The sequence below is a fragment of the Rousettus aegyptiacus genome, unplaced genomic scaffold, assembly GCF_014176215.1.
Source record: "Rousettus aegyptiacus isolate mRouAeg1 unplaced genomic scaffold, mRouAeg1.p scaffold_m13_p_2, whole genome shotgun sequence".
NCBI classification, from domain to species: domain Eukaryota; kingdom Metazoa; phylum Chordata; class Mammalia; order Chiroptera; family Pteropodidae; genus Rousettus; species Rousettus aegyptiacus.
The window spans coordinates 66,838,739-66,843,751 of record NW_023416295.1 but is presented as its reverse complement, the minus strand read 5'-3'; the positions used below and the strand labels follow the sequence as shown (position 1 = coordinate 66,843,751).

At 31.2% G+C, this 5,013-nt stretch overlaps 1 pseudogene; it reads left to right on the top strand.

Annotated features, from left to right (window-relative positions):
• Positions 1-3,897: 3,897 nt before the first annotated feature.
• Positions 3,898-4,741, top strand: LOC107512936 (annotated as a pseudogene).
• The last annotated feature ends 272 nt before the right edge of the window (positions 4,742-5,013 follow it).

Sequence of the window (5,013 nt, the reverse complement as noted above, 5' to 3'; positions counted from 1 at the left end):
GACACACAGAATAATAAACTCCTAAATGTAAATGTATGAAAGTTTTGTAAATTTGTATATTATTCCCTACTGCAAAAGAGACAGTATCAAATATATAATTTTAAGTAAAACAAAAATGTTGAGTAAACTTTAAAATCATGTTAAAGTGTAATCTTTGTCAAATGAGGGGAAGTAAATAAATGCAAGAAATAGCTGTCTGAAAGTCCATAATATCTTTATACTATACAAAAAGAATTTTGTCCTTATATTGAAAATTCTAGATGTTGATAAATAACAAAAGAGAAAATAGATGTTGATAAATAACAAAAGAGAAAATAAAAGTTAAATAGAATGATTATAATTATCATATGCTGTAGGTCATTTAAATTATTAGTCTGGGAATACATATTATTTAAATCTTTAGAAAGCCATGCACATGTGAGATATTCCGATGAGTAGTAGTAATTAATTTAACGGTCAAAGTGAATAATCATACTTGTTCTCAATTTTTCCTGGTAAAATTAATTTATTCTGCACTCTATGGTGTGAAAATCTGGCTTGGCAAATGAGAATTTGTTCAGATAATCCAGCAAATAGAATTCTGCCACTTGGGAAATATTTGGGTCAGTTATGAATGAATTTTGCAATTTGTTTCTGCACGTATGTAAGAAAATTTCCTCTTTTTTGAATAACCTATAATCTGGGTTCTTGAATTTTTATGATATAGGATAAATATTGTGACTATGACCCACATTGTCCCCAAAGAGTGAGGATATTGTTAATACACAATATAACATTTGTCTCCAGACATTTACTACAGTTCAGTTTTACAATGTGTCCTACTGAGAATGTAGCTTGGAGAATCTATCTGTGAAAAACCATGCCTAAGACACATGCTAACTAATTACTTCTCTTTTAATTTCTAAGCTTTATGAAAAATCAATTTAGAACTAGAAATCCATATTACTGGACATCATTAGCCTACTTCCCTAGAATAAAACATTCAAATCAAATGGTCACATAAAGTACATCTGTGCATTTTCTGCAAAAGCTATATTGAGGGAATTTTTCATCATGTTGCTCAATATCACTCACATAAAGATCATTAATAAATCACTTTCAGAATTCAGTTGAGAGAAAAACAAGGTTTCTATTGTCACAGACTAGTGTATATTTTAATATCAAGGACAATATTATAAATGTCAAATTACTCATCCTCTTTCATTACAATGTCATAATCATTTATAACACTCTATGTTTTCTATATCTTGGGCTTCCTTTTTTTAATTTTTTTTTAATTTTTATTCCCAGAAAACTTTGGGCTAAATTTAATGTTCAGTTATAGTCACCATATTAGCCTAAACTCTTGGACTTTTAATTTTGCCAACACCTTGTCATTATATATTTTCTTTTTTTACAATTGTATTTTGTGTGTATTTTATGTGTAAATGATAGCAAATGATTTGTCAAAGTAGACTGGGTAGAAATCATGTTAAAAGAATGCATTTCTAACAGGTATTAAGGAGAAGTTAAATAACTAATGCATTATTTGGATTTTCTCTGGTTTGCTTTGTACTTTTTTCTTTTAAAATACATTTAAAGGTAATTACATTTTCATTGAAGAATGCATTCTTAAGTGGTAAAGTATGTCACTGGTTTTGTTTAAACTATGTACATTCATTAATTTTCTGTCTGTTTAAAACATAAAATTAAAATCTAGGATCACAGAGACTGTCTATTCTGTCTAAAGACAAAACACCTAGAAGTAAATGCCCAGATTTCTGGGTGTTAGATTTACTTATTTGAACATGTCAAATAATAGCAGATATCATAGATACAGAATACAAAATGTTAGCAAAAGAACTCCTACTCTATTTTGTTGATATTAATACATTTTATTGAAACATTTGTAAATTAACTTTCCAATTACGATCACTTAATGACACGTGCTTTAAGAAGCTGTCATCTATTTTCAAACTTAAACATTATCTATTTTAATAATATATTATAAAATATCTAGTAAACATTTTTCCCACCTGTGAAAACAAATGTCCTAGCAATACTAGGGTTGTAGCTTATGCTTTTTTAAAAATCAATTTTAAAAAATCTTTCCTGACATATTTTTGTTTTCATATTTGTGTGTCTTATGAAAATTATAAAAGTGGCACCTGTGTTTTATTAGAATAAATGCCAACAAAGTGTTTTAGTCATTACTTTATCTGCATTTAAAAATAGCTGTTTCTCATAGATAAACAGCTTGAACTTTTGACATAATATAAATATATGAACACATGTAATGATATATGTTTGCCTCATGTTTCACATTGCATACCAAAATAACAATGATTTATAATGCAAGCAAAATAATTTTCATGGATCTAGAGTAAATTCCAGCACTGGTTTATTCTTAAGGAATTCAGATTTATAAAAATGGCATCTTGAAAACAGTTTTTCACTTGCACTATAATTAACATGTGAGAGAACCTGCTAGTTAATGTATTCTCAGATGTAGTATAGAGGTAGATTAAAGATATATATTTATTTCCCAATTCAGAACATAAGGGGAATTCTAGATCTATACTGTCCAGTATGGTAGCCACTAGCACCATAGTACAATTAAAATTAAATAAAATTGGCACACTTCCTCTGTTGCTCTAGTCAAATTCCAGTGTTAAATAGCCTTTTGTGGCTAGTGGCTATCATATTGGATCAGAAGAACATTTCCATAATGACAAAAATTTCTGCATTGTACGTGCATAACCTAGAACCTCATCTCACTAACTACATTCCAATTGGATAGCACTACTGTACATAATTATTATAAATTTGCATAAATGAGAAATGTTTCTATCCACATGTTGATGTGGATTTGTTTTACTAACACAAAAGATATTGTTTTATATCTTCTAAAGCTTAGACATTAAGGAATAAGATATACCTTATAACTTGGATTTAAAAATTGTTCAACTGCCGCAGGATAAAATTAGGAAATCTTTTGAAAAATACTTTAGGAAATTGATAAATTGCTCTCTAGGAAGTTATAGTTAGTTCCTCTTCTTAAAAATTATAATTATTGATAATTATGTGTAACTTTTTGATTTTATAAAAAATTATGGACTCTTTCTCTGTTTAAAATTATTTTTTATGTTTTTACACAAAATGTGCCCATAAGATTATGCTTCCTAAATTAATTTACAATCTCTGTTTCTCTATTTATATAATGACATTTGATACACTAAGATAGTTGAGAAAATAACATGATAAATTAATATTTCTGGATAACAGTGTTAAGAGAAAACATTTTTATTTCAACCTTTATTGACAGATCTCTTAAACATATTAGTTTATTCTTTTGTCTTAATAAGTCTAGTATCATGAAAATATACTTCTTGATAACTGGGACTCTTGCAATGTTTCAGTGCCGTTGCTATGAAATATATTTTGATATGTACCACTATTACTCAGTAAGGCATTGGGGTGGATAGTTATTGAGCATTTATCTAATTCCATTAGTAATAATTTCCCAAATTATTATCCAGACATTACTTGAAATTTTCCAGTAAGGTGGAATTTCGTAAGTAATTTATTTAGTTTCATTCAATCAATCCATTTATTTGCAAATTCTAGGAGAATGAATGTGATCTCATTACATTCCTTGCCCTCAAGAAACTTATAGTTTAGTGGAAGTCTTCTGACAAATGAGCAGGTGATTATAACAAAGTATGAGACCTGCATTCTTGTCGTTAACTAGAGTTATCAAGTGAGAAGAAAACCAATGAACGATTATTGAGCTTTTATTATGTAATAGGCACTGTGATACTGCTTCCTGCTTTCTATGAGGAACTTAATTTGCCTCACCTGCCACCTGGATGGGATGGCCTGAGTATTCTAAAGACTCCAGAGAATATTGACTTGCTAATGACTTTGGGAAAAGACAAGCTGAAGTTTCATTCCATAGATCCCTTGGGTGTACCTTCCCCATTTGTGGATATAGATACCCTACTCATCAGGGGCAACTCCTGTAAAGACAAATTAAATGCTTCTAATACGGCAGCTGAAAGATTCCAAGATGACATTATTAGATTATCTTTTCTTTATAATAATGATATCAGTGGAAAAGTGGTTCTCTGGAAAGAAGATGTGGTATTACTGAACTGTACAACTATTGTAAATACCAGCAATAAAAGTCTTACAGATAAGAATCCTTTGTCAGAAAGTATCTTCATGCTGCAGGGCCTGATTTGGAGAAAACGTAAAAGTTGTCAGAAAGGTGAAATAATATTGACAAAAGAATTTAATCTACCTGGCATGTCCCTCATTCACGCAGTAGGATCTAAATATGAGTATTGCACAGCAGCTGAGTGTTCACTGTACAGCTCTTACAGAAACATACTTCAGTTGGCAAAAGATTAGTCTGTTGGACCCTGTGTCATCAATTCTGCAAAAATGAGTTATCCTTTAGAGGATACAACATACATAGCACTTCCCACTGCAAGGTGATTCCTAGGAATCCATGGGAAGAGCACCAAAAAGTATTATTTGCCATCTCTGAACTTGAAGAGGCTACTTACCAAAAGCCGCTACTTCTGTACTTCCCAAGGTTTTTAGAGGAGGAGAGTTTGTCTTTGCCCTACCTACTTGCTGATATCAGAAATTCAGAAGGGAGCCTGTGGCATCTGAATGGCAGATTAGAAGAAGGGAAAAGTCTGGTGTCCCAGAAGACAGGTGGCTTGTGGAAGACTTGAAGAAAGTGAGAGTGTGAGCCATGTTAAAACTGGTAGAACAGCATAGCAAGCTGAAGGAAGGATAGCACAAAGTCCTTAAGGCAGGAGAAACACACCTGGCATGTTAGAGGAACATGAAGACCAGAATGTCTGAGTGGTAACAGAACCCAGGTCATTTAGGGCTTTGCATACCATTATAAGTATATCAGCTTTAGCCTGATTAAGAAAGGGAGACATTTAAGAGCTTTGAGCAAAGGATCTTATGATTTGAGTTTCATGTTTAAATATTACATACTGACTGGTTCGTGAA